The sequence below is a fragment of the Cupressus sempervirens genome, chromosome 5, assembly GCF_028749045.1.
Source record: "Cupressus sempervirens isolate cs-2001-9-10 chromosome 5, ASM2874904v1, whole genome shotgun sequence".
In the NCBI taxonomy this organism is placed as follows: Eukaryota; Viridiplantae; Streptophyta; class Pinopsida; order Cupressales; family Cupressaceae; genus Cupressus; species Cupressus sempervirens.
In genome coordinates, this window is record NC_143122.1 from 593144149 (window position 1) to 593160665 (window position 16517).

Consider the following 16517-nt stretch of genomic DNA (forward strand, 5'->3'; position numbering starts at 1 on the left):
AAAGGCTATTTCTTTAATAATAATAGCTTTTGAAATCAATTGCAGCCACAAACAAAAATGATGATCCTTTTCAGGTTAGTCTAGGAAACAATGAAAATGAAACTCCAAGGAGGTTTCCCTTATGAAGACTTTTTCGTGTGGGCCTTCTATATTATGTAGGCAAGATTTTGTCACCAGCTATCTAGCCACAAAAAAAAGTGCCTAAGATTTTAGCATGGGAATGGTTCAATTCTTTTATTCAAAAATTAGTTTTTATATAAGATAAAAGATGTAGATAGTTGAATTTTGATATTGAGATTTGACTTGTTCTAGAATTTATTTCTTATTTAGTAATTGATGAGTGAATGGGGCTTCATTGAAGCGTATTGGGATGACTTCATAGGAAGGTTTTATTTTTCATTCATGTGAAGACCCTACTTAGATGCAATGATTGTTATATGTTCCATTCATGAGAGATGAATTCTTGTGAACTAACTACTCATAAAATCCTTATAAACTATTGCAAAATCTTATTGTTATAAATATCTCATTTGATCACTATTTGAAAAATTTCTACTCTATATAAAGATTTATTAAAAGATTAAATAAAAATCATTTTGCATATATTTCTACTCAACCTACTATTTAAGACTTTTTTATATATGCATTAATGAAAATAAAATTGTGATACTTTTTGAATTAATGTTTCAGATTCACATGGAAAAAAAAATCTAAATTTTGAATCCAAAAGTAAACTGAAACATCATTTAAAAAATATATTTTAATTTTGTCTTTTATGTTTCTCTAGGATGTATGTGCATAGATACTTTTATATTCTTGAACTCTCACTATGATAACAAACCATGGACCATTGAAAGCTATCCTAAACATAGATGATCAAAAATCACACATTATCTTATCATAAACATAAACAACAATATATCATGAGTTCTAAAAATATGGTATCTTTAATACACTATTTTTGTATTTAGTTTTTTGAAAAAGTCATGTATTGTTGGTCAATTGATTGAGTAGACTTTGCCGAAGCTACTACCTACTTTTTACAAATTTATTATTATTAATTGATGGGGACACAACCCAAGAACAGAATGGACACAACAGAAAAGGGAAATTATATTAACTGAGAAAATAAGCTAGTACAGAGAAAACAAACTTCAGAACATGCCCTAAGGGCTTACAATAGCATAAATCTGGAGAATATTTCTCCTTTTAGGACCTCCTCTCAAACTCCACTCTGAACTGCCTTTTACAATGGCAGGAATCTCCTTAAATAGAACCTGGAGGGTTAAGGACTAGGAGTACATTCTAGAAAGTGCTAGTAGGCATCCACCGATGAAATAGAAGGTTCCAGAAGCTGCGTTAGAAGTCGGTGCAAATCTAGAAGAATCCAAAAATTGTAACCGAACTTTCGGGAGGCATAACTTTTGAACTGTAGCTCCAATTGATGAACCGTTTACATTTTTGGAAAGCTCTCAAAGTGCTCTATAGCCCTATGGACCAGCTTCGCTCTTCCCCCATTTTTTGACCCTTTTCGAGGTCATTTAATGCCCCAAACCTGACTTTGAAGCATTCTTAGGAGGTCTCCAAAACTCAAAAAACTGCAATAACTTTCAAACCGTGAGGCCTATTGACCTGATTCTTTTTTCGGAATGCTCTAAATCATGATTACATTCATCTAGCCAATTCACACCTTCTATTTTACCGAAATGATGGCCCAAATACATGCTCCTATTTTTTCAAGATTTTCAAATGCACTGATAGTTGAACTATGAGAGTTGGAACCTTTATTTGAGCCAAATGGGTATCCAAAAATGTAAAGACATGAAATAGAAACTAATTATAAGTACATTTTTTTTGGGTGACACAGGATTGCCCTTATACCTTTAGATGCTCCTGCATCATTAATTTAACATTTCTACTATAGATAATTTTACTATAGAATAAGATTCTTAGTTGGAGTAGTTCCAAGATAAGTCACCTCTTGGGAAGTCTTGATGTTTACCCCTTAGATCATTGCCTAAATTGAAAAGTGACAAGTGGACCATTCATGCCCACGAGATGGTTTTCCACGATCCGTATTTGATAAATTATGTGTCAACAAATTTGATTAAAAAAACTATGCACCTGAATCCTGCTACGACATAATGTAAAAATTACCAATTCTGGTGTTGCCCATACAATTTTGGTGCTGCCCATACTAAAACACTAGAAAAACCAAAAATAAAGACTAAAAGACTACAAAGAAATGAGCTAAAAGATATGTGTGAAGGAAGCTAAATAGATATACCTATTCCAGTAGCTTTAAAAAATTAGTGTGCAATAGAAGTAGATTCAACTCCAAAGACAAGTCTATTTTTTCTAATTCTACCATGCAGCTTTAGGAGAACAACAACTGACCCCATATGTTCAAAACATGAAAATAAGTCTTTTTATCATATGTTTTATCTTTTGGTGGGTCCTATCATACGTGGACTACCTTCATACAATGTACATGATTTTTCTCAATCATATGACTAATTATATATTCTTCATATTAGTTACTATCGATGTTTTTCAGGCATTCTATAAAAATAAAATAGTTCACATGCCTTGCATATGATATGACATTTTGCATGCATCCTACACTCTCTCTCATCTGACTGATATGGATTACGCAAAGTGATCTGAAACCATGATGCTAAAAAACACACAATAAAATCCAAAATGAACTTACACTACAAATGGATTGTGGAAATCTGATATTGGTAAAATTGCATGCATGTCTAACAAGACAATCACAACTTTAACATACATTTGTCCTAGTAGACATGCATGCAAAATTAACAATATCAAATTTCGACAATCCATTTGTAGTGCAAGTTCATTTTGGATTTGATTGTGTTTTTTTTAGCATCATCATTTCATATCACTCTCCATAAACCATCATCAGTTGGATGAGAGAGTGCAGGATGCATGCAAATTCTCATATCATACACAAGGCATGTGAAATATTTTATAGAATGCCTGAAAAAAAATTACACCCAGGCATTGGTAGAAATTTCTACCTTCATTGGTCAAATTTTCTACCTTTAATGGTCAACATTTTCGACCTTCATTGGTCAAAATTTCTACCTTCAATGGTCAACATTTTTGACCTTCATTGGTCAAAATTTCTACCTTCAATGGTCAACATTTTTGACCTTCATTGATTGAAATTTCTACCTTCAACGGTCAACATTTTTGACCTTCATTGGTTGAAATTTCCACCTTTCTTGGGTAATATTTTCTACCTACATTGGTCGAAATTTCTACCTATTTTGGTCAAAATTTCTACCTTTCTTGGCCAATATTTTCTACCTACATTGGTCGAATTTTCTACCTTTATTGGTCAAAAATTTCTTCCTTATTTGGTCAAAATTTTGACCAATTCCTGACAAAACATGCACAATGGTCATGGAGGTTTTTCGACCAAAGTATTGCTCGAAATTTTGACCAACCATAAGTTGGTCAAAATTTTGACTGAAATTTTTTTGACCAATGGGTTGGTCGACTTTGGTCAAATTTTGGTCAAAAAGTGAGTCAAAATTTCAACCAATAATGGTCAAAAAATGGTCTCAGATGTACTAGTGTTAGATCATGGCATTATCAACCATTCAATAACATTGACAGTGTCTGTTGATGTTATTATGATCAACCCTATCAACTAATCTCAATCTTGTAGTGTTTTACAATGTTAGTTAAATGTTACGTGTCCTTCGTTCATGTCATATGTCCTTGGTATGTTATCATTTTCATTGATCAATCAATTTGTCTATGGCTTTGGTGTACCCATCATCATCCCACTCAATCTACATTATCATCACATTTCATCAAAGGATATTGTCGCACATATTTAATTAAATTGACCAATCATCTACTAATCTTTTCTATAGGATTAAACAACCCATAATTTAATCCTATGTCATTTCACTAATTATACTTCTTAAATAACCTTCTCAATTAATTAATTGATTCATCATTCACAAACCATGGAAATTCTCAATTTCCTAAGTCATATTTTCCACCATTAATTCCATTTTTACTAATTTCTATTTTTTGTAGAATAATGGATTTTTAATTCAAATATTCTATATAATATTGACATCACCATGACATATTCACATGAAACATAATCGATTCTCCTTTTACACTTGGCTAAGATATGTTATAATCCATATATTCTTATTCCCTTACACATATCTATATTTGGCTTCCTTTGTCATAGATTATTGGCTTTAAGTGGGTTTGAGGTGTCATATGACACCTCATGGATCCTCTTCCATTTATATCCATGTTTGATTTCCAAAGCATCATACAATCCTACATTTGGCATCTTGTGTCATATGCATCATGGATTCTCAAAGGAATCTCTTGTCAAGTTGAATATCCAAGGTGACAATTCCAATTCCCTCATCTTGTGAATTGATTATAAAATGGGCATTCTTCCTCTCATTTCTCGTCCCTAGCTTCTCTCTCTCTCTCTCTCTCTCTCTCTCTCTCTCTCTCTCTCTCTCTCTCTCTCTCTCTCTCTCTCTCTCTCTCTCTCTCTCTCAAGCTTAAATTTCAACTTCTAGTATTCTCATAGCATTATCATTACTATAGGCTTTGCTTCCAAACTATATGCACTATAGGCAATTGGAGCTATATCACATGGAGAAGAAAGAAGGACATGGGAGCTACAAATGAAAGAGGGGTTTTTTTATATTGTGTTTCTTTCTTTTTTTATTTGGATTTCATGGTATACTAGAGGGTGTCAATGTATGCTTATTGGGTTTGTGATTTTCTCATAGTATGTTAGACATTAGCTCATTTTTTGGTCCATCAAAAATTTGTAATAAACCTTGTACATAATCATCCCTTTTGCATAAACACTTTCACATTCATAGACAAAAAATCAAAGCACCACACTTCAATGACAATTACACTATCTAAGTAATGTGAACCAATATACAATCCAACATGTCAATATGAACCTATCAACTGAATCCATAAACAAAATCATCACATGATCAACCTGGCAAACACTATTTGAAGACTTAAAACACCAAAAATCAAGTAATGATAGAAAAGAATAGTTTTTGGTTCATGTTGTTTAGTGAGTGATTTATTTTCTTCTTTTTTTGTTTGATCATGTTCCTATGCCACACGATGATATAAACTGATCTATGAGAGTGACCATGATGGTTCATGGTCATCTCTTATTTTCTATCCATTAAAATGCACCTTTGAGAGTTTGGAGCATGTATATATACCTCAAAAAGGACAAGGTCATTCTCTATATACATCGTGCTTGTTTATGCAAAAGGTTTTCATTAGCACTCTAGCCCTTTATGCCATGATGTGTTGCATTCTATTTTCTATATCAAAATAAAGCTCCATTTGACATATAGTGCACCTTCTAAAAGAAAAAGTCTTCACCTTATTCTAATTTGTCCTCATCTCATCTCCTCAATCTTCTATCATTCATATCTTCATCCACCACCATGATCATGTATTCTAATACACCACATCATCTTCATCTTGCATTCCTACATTCCTACATCATCCTACACTATATGTCAACCTTATGTGGCTTTCCACCTAGTCTGGCCATAGTATAACATTTTTTAATCAATTTTGACCACATTTTACTATTTTTTACTAATTTCATCCATTTTCTAACTACTTTCTATCATTTTGGGCATGCACGCAAAGTTTTAGATCATTTTGAGTCCATTTGGGCTCATTTTGGCCCTCAGAGCCTTCTAGGGCGTAGTCTGCACTTTTAGACCACACTTGGGCTTCCCACTTGCACCATTGGTGTACTTGGGCTTCCCACATGAACCATGGGTTCACTTGGTACTGTCATTGCACACTTGGTCTTACCAAGTGTGCATTGGGTGGACTTGGGTAGTAAGATGCCTAGAACTACTCTCATAGCCCCTATGTTGCACTCCAGACACCATAACTTTTGTGTTTCAACTTTGATTTGCAATCCATTAGTTTGTTTGGATTTATATATTTTTTGTGAAAAATTTTAGCTATAATTTTCATCATTTGGTCACTATCTTGAGTGGTAATCCTTGAAACTACTCTCGGGCTCCTGATCAGCCCCCGTTTTGCACTCTAGACCTCATAACTTTCACATTTTAGCTCTAATTTGTGATCTATCAATTGCTATGGTTTTGTCTTCTTCTTGTTGAGAAATTGACCTATCATATGCTTATCTCAGTCAATTTCTCAAGAGGGCACCAATATATACCACCATTACTAGGGCATGCTTTTATGACTTTCTGTCAGCATTCTTTGACACAACACTCTAAATCACATTGTATCAAAGAGGGGAAAAATGTAGATGCTCAAAAAATGGTTCATGTCTTTGGTTTCATCACTTCTTCATACTAACTCATCCCATTTTCTCATTCTACTAACTGTAATCTTTTGGCCAACTTGATCATATTTCAATAGTGTATGTCATCATTCGTATCCTCTTTCACATCAATTATAAATAATTTCAAAACCATTCCAAATCAACTCAGAATCATATCAAATTGACTCAAATTCACCCCAAATCAACCCAAAATTACCCAAAATTAGTCTTGATTGACCTGGAATGGGTCCAACATCGCAGATCTATCATCATTTGTCCAATCCTAGGCATTTTTGTGGCTTTTAGTGCCTTGGAAACCTATCAATCTATCAAATATTATCAATATGACCTTAGTATTGTCATGGCTCTCAATGCTAGGTAAAAATACCATTCACATCATCTAATATTTGACATTTTTGAGTCTCTTAGTGTCAAATCATAGCATTTTCAACCATTTAATAAAATTGACATTATCTTTCAATGTTATTATGATCAACCCTATCAACTAATCTCGATCATGTAGCATTTTACAATTTCGGTTAAATGTTACATATCCTTAATTCATGTCATGTGTCATTGGCATGTTATCAATTTCAATCAATTCATATTTGATTAATTTAGGAGCTTTTTCCTTCTCTAGCTTAATAGACATAGTCCTTTTGACTCTTGATAAGAAATAGTCACATCTGGCAATGTATTATCTAGAGTTTCATCTTCAATGGCAACTACTCTTGTCTACTTCTCACTCTCCTCTACCATCTTATGAATTTTCTCAACTAATTGCTCAACATCATCATAGATATCTTCCTTGTCTAACTCAACTTCTCCTACATACTTATCTTCTTTATCTTTTTTTCCTCATTTGCAAGCATTAGACCAAAACCTTTCTTAGATACCATTTTACTTTCATGTACAACCTCTTTAATTATTATTTTTCAAAATTTTATATGTCCTATTCTTTGGGACAAACTTCTTAGCATAATCTTTCATGGCTATTGGTATCTGATGTTTTCCAAAATCAGGCATCACTTGGGCTAATATAGCCTCTCTAATTTTCCTTTCATTGGTTAAAGCCCATTTCCATTTTGCATCTATCTTATTCAACAATTCTTTTGGTATTTCTTTTCCTAGCTCAATTGGTGTATACTTAAAATTCACCATCATATCTATAACTGCTTTTTCAACCTTTTCTCTATCAATCTTTTCCACGGTATCATGTTTAATATATTTAAATCTTGCTAAACCTACTAAATTCCTCAAATTTTCACATTCATTTTCAATTTCTTGAGGCACTTTCCTTGGTTAAATTTGAAATTGACTCAGGTCATCAAAATTGCTATGTTCAGCCTCATCTTCCTCATCATCATCAGGTTTAACAACCAATTTTCTCCTCAGTTTCTTCTTTTTTTGGCCTTTCTTGACCCATATTGCATTTGATGTCCTCTTTTTAGAAGTTTTTCCCTTAATTGGTTTTATAATTTTCACAATTCCTTTCTTTACTGGCTCGATAGCTTCAAGACTTGTTGTCTTGGATCTTTTCCTTGTAATCCTTTGTGGTGTGGTAGTGGGCTTGACTGCCACTTTCTTCGAGCTTCTCTTTACCTTAGGCTCAACGAAAAAAATTTATTTTCTTTTTGGTTTCCTTAGGCTTGGGAATAAATAATTCTTTTTCTTTACCTTCATTAATATGTAGTGGTGCTTCTCCAAGTTTACCATCTAAATATTGGATCATCTTCTTTCTGTTTTTGTCCATCTTGGGGACCTTTGTTTGCATCATCAATTTTATTTTAGTAGTTTCATATGTGCTGAATGGTTTGACATTATTATTAAATTATTCAACTAACAATATTTTGATGGTAGTTTTCACCTCATCAATATTTACCACATAATGTAGAGCTCTTAACCATGTCACTCCAGGTATTATATCTTGAACATATGTATAATTTGTATCAAGAAAAAAATATATGTGATTATAGTATTGGTCAATAACCAACGTAGGGATTATGAATCTATTATTCATCTTTTTCTTGAAATTCTCAAAATGAACATCCATTATGGTTTCAAACTTTTCACTTATCTTATTGATGAACTAATTTATTTATTTGGTGACTGGTCTCTTCTTGTCCCAAACTACATCTCCAACTGTAGGAAACAAATTTTGTACATAGAAAAATATACATTTAATGATAGAACCAAACTTTCATGATGTGTTCTTAGCCTTCCTTATCACTCCAAGGTTCTCTACCAGTTGGATTAATTACTTGCAACTCAGACAGATCATAGCTAAGGTCTTTGAAAAATTTATACCCCATTTTAACTAGTTATACATGGTACATTGTTCAATCGGCTCGACCGATAAAACTTGTGAGTAATTATCTAAATTACATACTCAATCACAAGGTCCTTAAAAGTGTTGATCGACATATCTCAACCATTCCATTTTTCCTTTTTGTTTCTTTCAATAACATCACTTTCTTAACATCAAATAGTCTTCACTCTATCCAAAATAGGGTATCCAGTTGTATGATGAATAATAGACCTTGTGATCTTGATTGGTCTATTCTACAACCATAATTTCATGTCATGTATTCAACTTAGAATTATCTTTATCCATTCAAATTTGAATAATTTTTGAAATTCTATGGCATGAGTTAACCCTTTATCATCCATGACCTTTTTCTCATCTCTCAATCTCCCATTGTTACACAACTTATCATAAGCATTTCTAAGCTTAAAGTCACCTATCTCTCTAATCTTGCACATATAACATGATTTGACATCATGTACCATAATTAATTTGGGTAGAAATGCAAATAATACCCCTAAAGAATATCCTATTAACATGATATATGGATATTCCTTAAACTTTGGTGGAGGACATGCATCATTTTGAACAATTTATGCATTTCAATCCCTTAATTCCTCCTTCTCACTAGAAAATGCAGATGATGCCATCTTCACAATTTAGGGTTTCAAAATCAAGCAACTTCACAACTTGGCTCAAATACAACCTTAAACAACTTACTTGTTAAGTCAATGGCACACACTTAAATCTCTTTGCAACTTCCCTCAAAATGCTTTTCAAATCGTCTAATTTCTTTTCTATGTAAATTTGAAGACCTAGTGAGTCAAAATAAGCTTCAAAATCCACTATATAGGTTGAGAGGGTCAAATTGAGTTTCCATTAAATGCTCTACATGATTATTGAACTAGTTGGTGCCTTATTGACTTTTGATCTACACTTGTGTGCTTGATGACCTTGTTTGTTGCAAGTAAAGAAATAACCATTGAATTTAGTTTTACAATTTCACTTAACAATCTTGCTCCTACAAACATTTTTTGTATGGCTTAGTTTTTCATACTAATAGGATGTAGGCTTCTTATTCTTTGGCTTTATATTTGCATTTCTTTTTTCTCCTTGCTTTGATGATTCCCCTTGCTCAACACATGATAGGAACTCAACATAGCCTAGTCTAGAGGTTTCATGAGGTATCCTTGGTTCTTTCTATGATAACCTAAAAATGGTTATCTAGACTATTAGCCTCCTTCTCATCATTTTGGCTAGATTATTTAATCATTTACCCAGGCCAAAATTCTAAAAATCAACTTATTTAATTTTAACCTACAGTTTGATTATAATATCCTAAGTCCATATTTGATTAAAAGAATAGCTCCCCCTTTTAATTAAATAAAATACCCCATTCTTCTAACCCACTCAATGTGCACACATAAAGTTCTTTTTCTATTTATAAATCAAAAGAAGAGGCTTTTATCTCACATGACAAGTAAACTCCTTTTACTTGGTTGACTTTCTCTTATACATGGATCATGCCAAAAGTTAACCCCCACCCTTGATTATCCATTCCTTGATCTTGATCTCAACTTTTCATCTACTTTTAAAAGAGAGAGCTCTCTCCTTCTCAAACGATCCCACTTTTGAGTATTGTTATGTTGTAGGTTTCTTAGTAGGTTTTCTTGAGATATTTTATGGAGAAATTCCTACTTCTTATCTTATTCTCTCATCATCATCTTCATATTACCTTAGATTAATTTTCAAATAGTTTAGCTTCCTTTTGCAAAAGTTTAAATCATCTAGTTAATTAGTATGCCTTGGTAACATGATCATATTGTTACTATAGTTGCATTGTGCATTTCATTCTAGCTTAGATAATTTCATGCATTGCATTATTGAGACTCCTTTGGATACTTACATTATTTGTCTTTTCTAAGGAACCTCCCATTGCATGGTTCATTACGTTTCATACTTGTTTCATACCCCTTGCACTCCATGGATAGGGAGCTCTAAACTGACAATCAGGTTTTCCAATTCATAGGATATCTTGGATAGAAGGGGTTACAGAAGTACACTTTCTTATTGTACATTTTTTGTGCCCACCATGGGGAATAACATGCTAGTATACTATGTTATACCATTGAGCTATAGTACAAAATATCACACCAAATAGAAGTATCATACAGCTATATTGAAAAATTTGGTATGACATTCTATCAGTAGAAAACTATCACTCTACCTATAATTGGTTGTTTAAATTCTTTGGTCAAATTTTGGTCCTTAGAGTTCTATTTTTTAGGTTCCTCAGGTTTATTTATTGTTTTATAGAGGTTTGTTGTAGTTTTTACCTTATTTTAAGACTAACCTTTGTTGGACTAACATTTGTGATTGTAGAGCTTCTCTAAACACTTGAAAATTTTCCCTAACAGAATGCATGTCAAAGATTCAAATGCAAAGAGGCTACTAAAGGTTGTTTGTAGGACTACTTAAAAGCATAAAAATAAATAAGTGTGTTTATTTCCCTTATTTTTGTGTACAAAAATACTACTAATTATTTATCTTTCATAGGCACATAAGACTTGTGATTGTGGTCTCTTGGTGGTAGGAAAGTATGGCCTTCACTCTTGTGGTGAATCAAAATCCTAACCTACCTTATGATTTTGAAAGTAAAAGGGTTAATTGAACTTGTTTGACATGATTGAGGGAAGGAATTGGGATAGGACAGTACACTCTTCACCCTCATATTGAATCATAAATCTTTACCCCCAAGAGTCAATCCAATATATTTTATTCTAGAATCCTTTAGAGGATTTTCTCTTGATAAATCAAGAGGAAAGGCCCAAGTGGGGACAATAAAACCCAACTATTTCTACCCACTATAAACTCAAGGCTATCAAGGACACAAAACATTGGTAGGCATAGTGCTTGTCTTTGCTTACTATGAGTACTTGTGGGATTAAGACCATGAGGAAAATGCTTAGCAAGAATGCTTAAGGTAGTCTTGTGACTACGAGGTTCATTACTTGTCGCAAAGCAAGGTATCCCATAATTGGGGGCAAGAGGGGTACTACATGGTCCTAATTCCTATGAATATAGAGGTTCCCAAATATGATGGAAATGGTGATCCTCATGACCATGTAGGTCACTTCTATGCTATTAGTATGGACATCATTCATGAAGACACTTAACTCATGAGGTTGTTTCCTATGAGCTTGAAGGGCCAAGCTATGGATTGGTCCATGAAATTGTCACCTCCTGTCACAATATTTGATGAGCTCACACAATGCTTTATCCAGCAATAATCCTATAAAATTTAACATCCTATTACTATGTTAGATTTGTGCAACATTAAACAAAAACAAGGTGAACCCTTTGTAATGTACCTCTAGAGATGGATATCTTTACACTCTAGGTAACCTTAGAAAATTCTTGAGACTAACAAGATTGACATTTTTGTCAATATACTTGTACCTAAACTCTACTTTAATCTTAGAATATAAATTTTCACATCTTTCAATGCCTTGGTTGAAAGTGCATACCACATAAGGCAATGGGAGTAATAAAGACAAAAACAAGCCTTGGAATAAGAACAAATACATTGTTTATGATGGAGTAGTGGATGCCGTAAGACCAAGGATTCAGCCTTTAACCTTTCCAATGCCATTTATGCTACAAAACAACAAGATACTTCAAAGTCTCAAACATTGGATAAAGGTAAAAAAAATCTTAGCCAAAATGTGTTTACACACCTATGGTAGAATCTTATTTTTTGTAAACATATTTGTCTTTTAATAAAACAAATAATTAAAACCCTTTATGCTAAAACTCATAAGACAAACACAATTTTCCAATAATTGAGGAATCTTTTCTTCTTTAATTCCTCTCTAAATTTTAATAAGGTTCATCTCCCTTATCAGATATTCAATCAAAATAATCTTTCAAACAAGAATTACTTTTAACTAGAAAGTAATAAGGCATCCCATCTATTCTTAGATAGGGGGATAATCAAATAAACAATAGCTAAATAAATCAAATATTTCATAGAACGAGGTGAGCTCATAGTTTCTCCATCAATTACAATTTAAAATAGGTGTCAAATAGATAGATTATCTAAAGTATGCACAATATAAGCATCCAACATTAGAAAGAAATCCCACAATTCAATGTCAATTCAATCCTAAATTAATAGTGAACAACTCAAAGCATGAAACCTTAGAATATGTTTATAGAAGCTTCTATCATCCAAAAAAATCATGTTTCTATATAATGCTAGAAATCTAAAATATTTAGATAACAGCTAAAAACGAGATCAAAGTTCACAGTATGATCTCCATCAAAAACTGCCAACCCCTTACACTACTAATTTTCTAACTTAAATAGAGTAACATCCAAGAATCTCCATCAAAACTTGATTCTCAAATAGTTTTAAAAGTATTAATAATAACCAAGTTTAATGGGTACGCAAACCTAGGAAATAGCCAATTAACAGTTAAAAATTGAAAAAGAAATAGAAAGAAAAATCTTTTCAATGAGAGATATCATCTTGTTTCTTTAGTGGATCCTCTTCTTCTTCATCCTCATCTAGATTTGAATGTCCTTGTGCAAGTTCCCAAACTTTGTATGCACCTATGAACTCAGACATGGAATTCTTGTTTGGGATCTTTATGCTTTGTAGGTGGATTTTCCATGTGTCCTTATCTTGTTTCATCTTGGTAATGCTATCAAGATACTCCAAGAGTTGTTGGTTGCACATGTCAATCATAGTCTCTATCTTGGCAATCTTGGTGAGGTCTACCATGGTCATTTCAGCTCCATCTTTGATTGCATATAGGGGTTCTTCATATTGTTTAATCAATGTTTCTACATCAAAACCTCCTTCTTTGAAAGGTACAAAAGGAGTTGAGCTAATGATCTATAGGTATTTGTTCACACCATCCTAAAGTATTTTAAACTCCTTTTCAAAAGAGTACATCTGAGTAATGACTAAACCATAATTAGAAAGTTGCCAAGCTATGTTCTTTTGCAACACATGGGCAAGTCTTGCATCGACCAGTTGTAGGGATTTTCTTCCAAGAATTTATCTGGCCTATACTCTTCCACATCTTCTAATTGAGTTACCATGGCTAATAGCCTTTCAAATTTTGCTTTCCATACTATCACTTGTATAGGTACTTCACTTATCACTACCTTAGCAATGGTAAATACCTTATGCAGATCCCATATAAATTTAGTGAGCAAATTCATTACATGGTCTATCCAATTATGTATTATAGAAATAGTAGCCTTTCCCTTCTTTAAATCACTCATCAACTATTGATTCTCAGGCGCATTGGGATCAAACATAGGATGAGACAAACCATCAATCATTAAAATTTTCCCCTTTAATTATCTTATGTATTCTATCATTGCATATATTTTGGCCTTCAATTTTTTCTTTTCAACATCATCCTTTCATAATTGCAGAATAATTTTTTTAGTGGATGATTCCACCTAGTGTTCTTTCATCTCTTGGTTGATCACCCCTAAGTTTGTGAGATTAATCTCAAAATTACTCAAATCCAATGTACTTGTGTCCTCTTTGTGGTTGTAAGTGGCTACTTCTACAATGATATTGCTTATTTCTTGGTCGAACACTATTTCTAATCAAGCTTTTAGTTCTTTTGGATTTTGAGGCTTTATTAGTATACTTTCTCACAATGTCATCAACAGGAAAACAAATAGGGACTAGGCTTCTCTATCCTTTGAGGAGAGGTTCCCATTGTCATTTGAACTCATTGGAGATTGTCGATGAGCACCCTAGCCATATCTTTGTTAAGTCCACTGTCAATCTAGATAGCTTCATTAGTTCCAATAGGTGTCAACATCTTGGTTTTTTTCTTGGAATGTGTCTTTTGTACAAAGGGGGGATTACTACCTTGCACTCTATTAATCCTTGAGGATCTCTTACTACTTGCACATTTGAGATTATAATCAGAACTAGAATCAGTTGGTTCTTTAGCATGTTTGATCTTTTTCATTTTTATCCAAGCATTTTTTCTTTCAAGCACAATCTTTGTTCTTTCAAGAATATTATCTTCTTCCTCAAAATCCTAGTTTATAATGGCCTTGTTGGAAATCAAAGACTCGGTTAGTTGGAATTTTATCAAATCTTCTTTATCTTCTTCAATACCCATGACATCTACATCCAAATTTAATTGAAAAAGCATAATTTGGGAAAAGGTGAGCCTAGTAGACTCCCTTTTCGAAACTTCCAATTCATCTGCACACTCTTCCCAAAATTCTTTGATATTAGGGACATGTAAAAACTTCACACAAGATTCAAACAAGCTATAAGGTATCCCCTTGCTATCAAAATTTTATCTAGCATGATAAAAACCAAGACGAAAAATAATCAAATATGAATTTATACATGTAGCGTCTTCCATACTTTGACAGGTTAGTTTGAGTGGGAAGATGATATTAGAAGCTTCATCAGTAGTATACTTGTTTATGACTAAAATCAATTGGTAAGACACCTCTACCAAGATAAAACAATCTAAAGAAAATTTGGGGAGCCGTAAGGGTTCTTCATCAAAACTAGTTATCCTCACATAAGTGAATTTGGGAAATTGGATGTATATGCTACCAAAAGATTGAACAAACTTCTGAGATTCATGAGAGAATCTATGATGGGGAAAACCCTTCATTTTAAAGCACAATTTCCCTGAAAAATATCATTTTCCTAAAGTTTCCCAAGGCTTTATCTTTATGTAACACATGATAGTAATTATATATAGTAATATTTTCAATCCAAGGTTCATGGGGTAAATATTGTAAGTCTTGAGTACTAGCCAACATATATGTTAGATACGAAGACATATAGAAGTCTTTCTTCAGGTTTAAAGCTCCCCTGAGCTGATTTCTCAGGGAACTAGAAATCAACTCAACCTAGTTCAAGAATTGAGACCCTTTCAACACAATCTAAATATAAAAGTAGATCCATTCTTCAAAAGAGGACACGTCAGGAGAGCCAAAAATTTGGTGCAACAAAACCATTACATCATGCACTTGTGAGGTCATTTGGCCTTTCTTGAGGGTTTTGGGTAACATAGAATCACCTTTGTAAGAAGCTTCAGTCTGAGTCTTTGCAATAATATTTCTATAAATGTTAGACTCTTCTAAAAATTTGGACAATGACAATGCAGGGGTCAAATAAGAAAATTCTTTCTCTTCAAGATGAAATGGCTTGGATATACTTTCTCTAGTGATGCTCAACAATACACTTCTATCCATTTTCAAAATATTTCCACTAGGTGTATCATACATTTGGATACATGTTTTAATGAATTCTAGACATGGGTATGCTAACAGAAAGGTGGAGTCCATAAGGAAATTGGTATCCATGATTTTGGTAGAAAAGGGTTTTGAAATCTTTTCACATAACCTCTTTGTTACTCCTCTTAAATCGACTCCTAAGATGTTTGTATCAGACATGAAGGATGACTTACTATGTAAGTTGTAGGTTTCCTAAATATATGCGATGTGGACCTCATGATTTAGAATTCCCCCCCTTGAATTAAAATCAAGAAGCAGTCACAATCTTTATGCTAATAGGTGAAGAAAAATAATTGGGGAATAGAAGGGTTACTTGAAGAGTCACAACCATGACAACTATGAAAGTTGGTTCTCCTTCCTCAAACTCTCATTGCTAACACTTAAACCAGTTGAAGAAATTTATGCCTTTTGAAAAGAAAAGATTTTCATCATATACACTTCACACTAGAGGTAGGGCATTAATTATGGGAAGGACACAATAAATTACAAATGTTGTGAGAAAAGGTTGATGGGACAAAGTGGCATCCAATGTTAAATAGAAAG